The sequence below is a fragment of the Peromyscus leucopus genome, chromosome 20, assembly GCF_004664715.2.
Source record: "Peromyscus leucopus breed LL Stock chromosome 20, UCI_PerLeu_2.1, whole genome shotgun sequence".
NCBI lineage: Eukaryota > Metazoa > Chordata > Mammalia > Rodentia > Cricetidae > Peromyscus > Peromyscus leucopus.
Window position 1 is genome coordinate 40,439,192 of NC_051080.1, and position 9,950 is coordinate 40,449,141.

General features: G+C 41.5%; 1 pseudogene; it reads left to right on the plus strand.

The window, feature by feature from the left end:
- Positions 1–9,015: 9,015 nt before the first annotated feature.
- Positions 9,016–9,333, plus strand: LOC114709803 (annotated as a pseudogene).
- The last annotated feature ends 617 nt before the right edge of the window (positions 9,334–9,950 follow it).

Below are 9,950 nucleotides of genomic sequence, written 5' to 3' on the forward strand. Positions count from 1 at the left end.
TCAGCAAATCCCAGGTTTAATAGCAGACTCTGCCTCAAAAAAAGTGAAGAAGAGATTGAGAAAAATATCTAGCAACCACTGGCTTCCATGCACGCGCACGCACATATGTTTGTGTGTGTGTGTGTGTGTGTGTGTGTGTGTGTGTGTGTGTGTGTACATAAAATAGGCAAAACATGGCAACTCTCTGCAGGTGCCTTGGGCCTTGGATGGCCTAGCTAGCTGTGTTGGGCTGGACAAATCAGCATCTATCATTCTGCAGGTCTAGATGGAATGAACTGCAGATCCTGGGCTTCAAATGAATTGCTGTGACAATTTCTCAGCAGATATCTTGTGAACTATTAAAGACTTACTTATTAAGCCCTGATGGTTTCCTAGGAAAAAATCCATCTCACTCTACCTAAGTTACTGTTGACAACATAAGTTTGGGTAAATTGGGGTAAAATGATTTTGAGGTCATCTGAAATCCAGCCTTACCTTTGTTTCCCTCATGAACTTTCTGGAACTGCCAGAACAGACCATATGGAAGAAGTAAGAGTCCAAATCCAGAGGCAGTATGCTATCCACCTAGAATTGCTAAGACCCATGGGACTAGTTTATATAGAGTTATTTTTATGAACATCTTGTCTTATTTAAACAGAGTTAGCATCACACACATTTGGCATTTCTTTGAAGAAATGCCAGAAAAACATGAAATGGAACTGAGCTCCCAGCAACGTTAATGTTGATTGTACTTAAGTTATTAAATCTTGAATTCATGGAAAAGAAAATGTTATAATGATACCAGCAGAGAAGAGAAAGCACACAAAAATCTGCTAATGTGAAGACAGCATGTTGGGAAATGAAGCAAGGGGGAGTTTTTCATTGACTCGATCTAGCTTTATGTTCCAAAGAAGAGAATTGGCTCCTTTGGTTGATTTTATGTACACCTACTGGAAAACTACCTAGAATTTAATCAAATATCTTGGTTTTTAGTTAGGAAGCACACATGACAGTAAAAGAAAAAAAAAAAAAACAGAACCCAAACCTGAAGTATTACTGTCTTGGACTTAATAAATGTTCCTTTTCAAATTCAAATTGAAAAGAAAAGATTCTGAGATGGAGACAGGTGCTAACTTTCTTGCTTTGTATTTTTTACTTTCTTAGAGAATACACTTATTTTATTATTAGCTCCCGGGATTCAATCTCAAATTGCAATGTGTTGGAACTCATTTTTGAAGTAGTATTGGAGAGAAAACATCCCATTTCTTTAATTAATTTTCCCCATTATCAATAAAAGTCAGCTGAAACTTTCCCCTTTAGTTTTCACTCCCATGTCCTATCCCAGCTTTGCCTTTTGGTTCAACCTATCAAATTCAAAGCAAAAATCTGTCTTCTCAAACTGTAAGAAACTTTGAAAAATGAAACTCAAGCCACCTGACTTTGACAGTGAGGACAAGGACAAGGTTCAGTTGTAGGTTTTGAGTATAATTTATTATAATGTCCACAAAAATTTATATTTATAAATAATTTTTTAATGCTAGGAAATAGGTAAGGGCCTCTGGGGAAAGGTAGGAGGAGGTGGGATTAAAAAAATGTATTAATTCCTCAACTCTCCAGTGAGGTTTCTGATGGCCTTACAGAGTCCATAGGCTAAATCTATGCAGGTGTCAAGGAAAGCTGTGGTTGGACATGGTGACACAAAGGCCTCTAATCTAAGCTCTCTGAGGGTGAGGCGGAAGGATGGAGAGTTTGAGGCCACCTTGGGATACACAGTTGGATTTCGGCAGTAATAACTGGATATTGTAAATAGGAAATGCAGCAGAAGTAACTGGCTACAGTAGACAGAAAACCCAGGATAATATCTAGATAGAATGCATAAGAGACATTAGAACCCGTAGTCAGAGTTTCACACCACAGTCCAGCCACTGTTGGTGAGGGAAACTCAAGAGAGACAGGGTGACTGGAATCCACACCCGTTGAAGTGTGTTTGATGATCGTGGCGGCCTATGGCGTATAGGAAACCCAGCAGGTGCAGAGCACCTGTCTCTGATACCTGAAGTACCACAGGTGGAAGCAGTATGACTGAGTTCAGTGGCTGAGAAAGGCTCACAGAATGAAGGAACGTGCAAAGAAGCTGAGTTCAGGTCACATGTAGAAACACACTGTAGTGGTTTGGATAAGAATAGCCCCATAGGCTCATATTTATGAATAGTTAGTCCCAGTTTGGTGGAACTGTTTGGAAAGGATTAGAAGATGTGGCCTTGTTGAAGGACATGTGTCACTGGGGGTGGTTTTTGAAGTTTGAAAAGCCTCTGGCATTCTAGTTCACTCCCTCTCCCTCTCCCTCTCCCTCTCCCTCTCCCTCTCCTCTCCCTCTCCCTCTCCCTCTCCCTCTCCTCTCCTCTCCCTCTCCCTCTCCCTCTCCTTCCCTTCCTCCCCCCCCATCATGCTTGTAGATCAGTTGTGAGTTCTCAAATATTGTTCTAGAGCCATGCCTGCCTGTGTTCTGCACTATGATGTTCATGGACTCAAACCCTCTTGAACCATGAGACCCCAAATTAAATGTTTGTTTATAAGTTGCCTTGGTCATGTTGTCTCTTCACAGCAATGGAAAAGTAGCCAAGACAGGCAGCACTCTGGAAAATTGTCCAAACAGAGCAAACTACTGCCTCATAAGAAGGTAATTGAGGAGTTAATAACTTACATCCCTCACTTGGAGGATGATGAGACACTTTATCTGGATCATTCAGTTGAGAGTTATTAGCCATGTTTTACTGTTGAGAAGCTGAGATTCTAGGTTTTTCACAATCATTGAATCATGAAGCTAAGTGTTAGAAGAGTAAAGGATATCCTCCAAGCAAAGAAGGCCAGTGATGAAGTTAGATGGGAGTTATGCCTCAATCTTTATGTATGGCTAGAAGTTTTCATATTCTGTCTAGAGGAACTCCAGGAGTTCACCCATCCTTCCTGCCCTCTATTATCCCATAGCAGTACAGCATGTAAGTTGGGCATTGTACTGCCTGGGTTTGAATCTGAGTTTGCATGTTCCTTGTAGTGTGAACTTGATTTTCTTACCTACTGGGGATGACAATAGTGAGTCTCCTCTGAGAAGGTCCAGTATTATAACATGTGGACCTTTCTGGGTACAGATCAAAGAATTATTGAGTTTTTTAAGCTTGGTCTTATCTCTGCCATCCCCTAGTTCTGGACTCAGCTCACTGGGAACTAGGCTAGCTTCCTCACTAATATTTCTACATCTTTTTGTGCCACTCTTAATTTACTCTCAGTATTAGATATGACTGACTTTTCTAAAATGCAGTTTGATTGTTTTACTCATTTCAAGCCTTAAAACTTTTACTGGCATCTAGTGATTTTAGGATAAAGGCAAACATTTAACAAGACCTACAGCACCATATATGGTCTAGCCCAGCACACTAGGCTTCAGTCTTGCCTCACAGAAAATCTAAGTGTTTTGAGGACTTTGTCACTGCTGTACCCATATCTAGCTGGTATCTGTCACTGAATGGGTGCCCAGAGAGTATGTGTTGAGTAAGTATGTATGTATCTAGAAGTTTTCCTGTGTCCCACCCAGTCCACAGCCACTCAGACCCAAGTAAACACTCAGAAGCTTATATTAATTTAAACTGTTCAGCCATTAGCTCAGGTCTACCACTGACTAGCTCTTACATTTAAACTCAGCCCATTTCTGTTAATCTATATGTTGCCACATGTTCTGTGGCTTTACCTGTGTGCTGTTACATGCTGCTCCCTGGACAGTGGGCTGGCATCTACTGACTCAGCCTTCCACTTGCCAGAATTTTCTTTCTCTGCTTATCCTGCCTATACTTCCAGCCTGGCTAATGGCTAATCAGCATTTTATTTATCAACCAATCAGAGCAACACATTCACAGCATACAGAGCAATATCACCCACCATATACAACTTTGTAGGGGAGACTTTCACACTAGGTTTTTATACCATAGATTTACTTCAAGGTCTTTACTTGCTCTGGCATCAGATGATCTCATGCCTCCTTTCTTTTTCCTCCCTGGACATCTCAGTATTTAGATGAGCCTTTCAGTAAATAACCTGAGAGATATGGAATATGAACCTTAACCTGAGCTATGCAAGTTTTCACATTGTAATTATCTTTATTCCACACTTATGAGACATACAACTTGGGCAAATTAATGGATATTTTATTTCTTTTTTGTAAAAAGTACTGAATTGGGCTTGTGGTGTAGACCCAGGGTGCCCTTAGTTCTTCAATGCACCCTTCTTTTTAAAAATTAATTTTTTTAATTAAGAAATTTTCCATTAATTCTACATATCAGTCATGGATTCCCTTGTCCTCCCTCCTCCCACCCCCTAACCTTCCCACCCAACCCACCCCCATTCCCACCTCCTCCAAGGCAAGGTCTCCCATGGGGAGTCAGCAGAGGCTGGTACATTCAGTTGAGGCAGGTCTAAGCCTCTCCTCCCTGCACCAAGGCTGTGCAAAGTGTCTCACCATAGGCACTAGGTTCCAAAAAGCCAACTCATGCACTAGGGACAGGTCCCAATCCTACTACCTGGGGGTCCCCCAAACAGTTCAAGCTAAACAACTGTCTCACTTATCTAGAGGACCTAGTCCAGTACCATGGGGGGTCCTCAGCTATTGGTCCACAGTTTATATGTTTCCACTACTTTGGCTAGTTGTCTCTGTACTTTTTCCAATAATGGTTTCAGTATCTCTTGCTCATAGAATCCCTCCTCTCTCTCTCTCTCTCTCTCTCTCTCTCTCTCTCTCTCTCTCTCTCTCTCTCTCTCTGTCTCTCGTTGATTGGACTCTTGGAGCTCTGCCTGGGACCCGGTTGTGGATCTCTGCATCTGGCTCCATCAGTCACTGGATGAGGGTTCTATGATGACAGTTAGGGTATTCAGCCATCCTATCACCAGAGTAGGTCAGCTCAGGCACCCTCTCGACCATTGCCGGTAGTCTATGGTAGAGTCATCATTGTGGATTCCCGGGGACCTCCTATCATTCTGCTTCTTCCTCTTCCCATGATGTCTTCATTTGTCATGGTATCTCTTTCCTTATTCTCTCACTCTGTTCCTGATCCAGCTATAACGTCCTGCTCCCGTAAGCTCTCTTTCCCCTGACTCTTGCCCTCCATTACCCCCCGCACCCCCAGTTTGCTCAATGAATCCTTCTTCAACCATTCCTTCTAGCCATTCTCATTACTTAGTGACCCTACACTGATCTGCATAATTACTCTCTACTAGGGACCCTACAGCTTCCTCATCTGGCAGAGATCTAGGTAGGCTTCCTATGCCCTCCTCTGCCTCCTCTGTTCTGGACTTTCCAAAGTACTATTAGACCTTGTCTTAGTTACTATCCTATTGCTGTGAAGAGGTAGCAAGACCAGGGCAACTTATAAAAGGAAGCATTTAATTGGGGGCTTGCTTAAAGTTTTAGAGGGATAAACAATTATCATCACAGCAGGAAGCATGGAAGCAAGCAGGCAGGCATGGTGCTAGAGCAGTAGCTGAGAGTTTCCATTTTATCCACAAGATCAAGGCAAAATCAGAGCAAGTCTAGGCCTGGCCTCGAAGTCAACCTCCGGTAGTGACACACCTCCAAAATGCCACACCTCCTCCAACAAGGCCACACCTCTTAATCCTTTCTAAACAGTCTACCAGTTGGCAACCAAACATTCAGATATATGAGCCTGTGGGGGCCTTTCTTATTCAAACCACCATAGACTTGCTATCAATTACCTACCTTAATCCACCCTCCTATCCTGCTTCCATCCCCTTCAGCCTTGCTGTTATCTGTTGCCAGAATGAGAGTACCCATGTTTCTGGCTTGGCTGTCCTTTGTGGAATTGGACCTCAAGTCCTGCTTAAAAGGACCACAGAGTGAGTACCCTTCCCCTACCTGCTAGCCTATCCACTCCATAGACTGTAGCATTCTGGGACTGCTTGGAGTCTGAATCCAGAGCTCAAACCCAATTTCAGATATAAGACTAATTGGAGTCTGAACCTTAAAATCCAGAGTGACCCCAAGATTGCTGCTCCACAACCTGTCATATTTGGGCAACTGTAACCAAAAAAAAAAAAAAAAAAACCCAAAAAACCAACCAACCAACCAAACAAACAAAAAAACTAAATAGTCATCAAACAAAGGCAAGGTCAGATATCCACAAGAAGAAACACCAAATACCTCATAACTGCAGGTGCCTACATCCCAGTGTAAAAGCACAAACGTGAATAACCAAGACAATATGCCTCCTCCAGAACCCAGAAATCCTGTTGTAATATGCCCTGAGAAAACCAATTTAGCTGAAGACAAGGACTTCAAAATAGCAATTATAAATATGAATACATGCCTCAGTAAACACTGAAAACACAAACAAATAGTTGAATGAACTAAGAAAAACAATTCAAGACATGAAAAATAGAACTTAACACAGAAATATACTCACTAAAGAAAAGTCAAACTGAAATAAAACTCAAATGAAAAACATAAGAAATCAAACAAAATTTCAGAGGTAAGCCTTGCCAACAGATTCAATGACATAGAAGAAAGAATCTCAGGCTTTGAATATGAGATAGAAGAGTGGATGGCTCAGTCAAAGAAAATGTTAGATGAAAATCTAACAAACAAACAAAAAATAATCACAAAACTTCCAGGAAACCTGGAACAATATGAAAAGACCAAATCTACAAATAATAGGTGTAGGAGAAATAGTGGGAAGGAGAAGAAAACCAGACCAAAGGCACAGAAAATATATATATTTTTTTAAATCATAAAAGAAAATTCCCCAAATCTAATGAAAGAGATGCCTACTAAGGTGCAAAAGGCATACTGAACATCAAATAGAGAGGACCAAAAAAGAAACTTCCCATGGCACATAATAAGCAAAACACTAAATGTACAGAAATAAAGGATATTAAAAGTTGCAGGGAAAAACACCATGCTGCATAAAAAGGCAGGCCCATGAGAATAGTACCTGACTTCTCAATGGAGACTCTGAAAGCCAGAAAAAACTGGCAGCCCAGACAACTACACCAAGCAAAATTATCAATCACAATTCATGGAGAAAGAAAAACATCTCACAACTAAAAACAATTTAAACAGTTTCTGTCCACCAATCCAACTCTGTAGAAAGCACTAGAAGGAAAACTTCAGACTGAAAAGAAAGTTAACTACACCCAGGAAAACACAGGAATAATTCTATTGGTGAAGCTTGCCTCTGTAGTTCTTGTTGGAATTTATAAATTTTCCATTTCTAGAATTCCCTCACTTTGCGTTTTCTTTCTTGCTTCTATTTCCATGTTCATATCTTGAAAAGTTTTCTTTCTTTCAACTGTTTGTTCTTTTCTTGGTTTCTCTAAGGGATTTATTTATTTCCTCCAGTTGTTTGTATTTTCCTAGATTTCTTTAATTGATTACTCATTTCCCCCTTTAAGGACCTCTATCATCTTCCTATAGTTGGTTTTAAGATCTTTTCTTGTGATTCAGCTCTGTTGAAATATTCAGGGCCTGTTGCGGTAGGACAGTTGAGCTCCAGTTGCAACATATTCCCCTGGCTGTTGTTGATTGTATTTTTATGCTGGCATCTAGATATCTGGGTTTAGAGTGATTATAGGTCTAGGTGTTAATTTCTGGATTTGTCTTTGTTGGGTGGGTGTTTTGTTCCTTGGTTTCTGTTTCCTCTGTGGATTTAAGAAGAGCATGATGGCTATGTGTTGCCTGTTTTGGTGACTTGCTTGGCTCGTGTGTTCTTAAGTAATTACTGCTGTTGGAGGCTTGGATGCAGTGAGCAGTTGGGGAGTGAGAGGCTGAAGGGGATGGTCCATGGGATGCACAGGAGAGTTGCATGGGGAGAAGGGAGTCTGAAGCTGTTGATGTTGCAGTGTTAGGGAGGAGACTAAGGTATTGCATCTAGAGGAACAGAGAGAGTGGAGAAGTTCTGTATGTACCTACTTGGTCTTCTGGCAGACTGTTGTTAACCTGGTACCCATCACAGTAATCTCTCTGAGACTCTTCTGTATCTGGATCATTAAAAATATATTTGGAGTAAGCTTAAAATCAGCAGATCAGCCACACAGGTTTTTATTGTGTTGAAACCAAGCTACTTCTCCTCTCTTCTGTGTTTAGAGATGAATCTATGCCTCCTTAATGTGCTTCCCATTTCCCTGTGTCCCTTGGTATTCTCAGTGGATCCTAATAAGTACTTGGACCAAAACTTTTAAAGGAGATATTTGGCCTTTGGTCTTGAGTACCTTGGATAACAACAATTATCCTGAGGTACGAGCAGAGAGGGATGATATCAGACCAGGAAAAATGGACGCCAACTTTAGACCAAGGCAAGCATGACTAGAAAGTAACCTTTACGAGTCTGGTCAGCAGTAAGGCCAGACTATGCAAACAGTCTGTTTACCTCTCATCCAGAGACCAGCTTACAAAACTGTGATGCAAATTTCATAAACTTTTGGGCTCCAAACACCTTAGGAGTTACTTGCTTCTGTACATTCCTCTGTGCAGACAATTGGCTCCTTGGCTTCTTTTCTCCCAGTGGGTTGTGGGCTTTCCCTGGACCCCCTCCTTGGGCTGCTGCCAAACTAGGTAGCTGCCTTGAAAATCCATTCAGGCTTCTACTGTTCTACACAGAAACAGTCAGCCTCACATCTTCATTGTCATGGTGAGACAATTGGGAATTTTTTTTTTTTTTTTGGTTTTTCGAGACAGGGTTTCTCTGTGTAGCTTTGTGCCTTTCCTGGGACTCACTTGGTAGCCCAGGCTGGCCTCGAACTCACAGAGATCCACCTGGCTCTGCCTCCCGAGTGCTGGGATTAAAGGCGTGCGCCACCAACGCCCGGCCAATTGGGAATTATTAAAGGGAAGAATTAGTTTAAAAAAGAGAGTTTTTCCCCCATATTAAAAAAATGGGAAACTCTATTACAATGAAAGGAGTTAGGTCTCTGTATAACAATACATTGGATGGTTTGAAAATGGAGTAATTAGCTTTCCAGCAGTGACGACCTCCCTACGAGAACATGCTTCTCGCAAAGGAGCTCCTTCATCCCTCTCCAGAAGAGGAAAGGAGGAAACACAAGAAAAAGTACCTGGTACAGAGCCCCAATTCCTACTTTATGGACGTGAAATGCCCAGGATGCTATAAGATCACCACGGTCTTTTGCCATGCACAAATGGTAGTCTTGTGTGTTGGCTGCTCCACTGTCCTCTGTCAGCCACAGGCAGAAAAGCAAGGCTAACAGAAGGATGCAACTTCAGGAGGAAGCAGCACTGAAAAGCACCTGACTCAAGATGAGTGGGAACCATCCCAATAAACACATTTTGGATATTAAAAAAAAAAAAGAAAAAAAGAAAGAAAATGGAGTAATTAAATGAGAGGATAATTAATTTAGATGGGATTTATGTAATGTCAATTATAAATATTATCTGTTTGATCATTTTTGTTTTATCATTAAAAAAGGTGGTCAATATGAGTACCAAAACAAAAGTTTTAGAAAAACTTATTAAAACAGCATAGAGATATTCAGACCCAGACAGAGGAATTTAAAGGAGAACCAATCTCAACATTGCATTATAAGGTTACAAAGAAACAGCTTAAGAGAAAAGGACCCTCTGAGAAAAGGAAAAGGACTCTCTTGGAGTACTCTATGCTGGAATTTCCACCTTAACTTAGCCCTCCACCCTGTCCTGGGAACAGGGAGCACAGGATAACATATTCTTAAGCTGAAACAGGGCATGGGTGGTCAGGAGGACTCTGGCTAGTTAAAGTAAGGAGGGAACTCAGACATCTGACTTGTCTGTAGAGGCAGGGAACAATTAAGATAAGCCTGAGTGAGACACAAGCCATCTCCATGTCTCCATATGCGTCACATAGGGCTGGGGGCCGAAAGGGCTTAAAGCCCAAAAGACATGTGGTACCAGCAAGTGAAATGAGATGAATCTGACC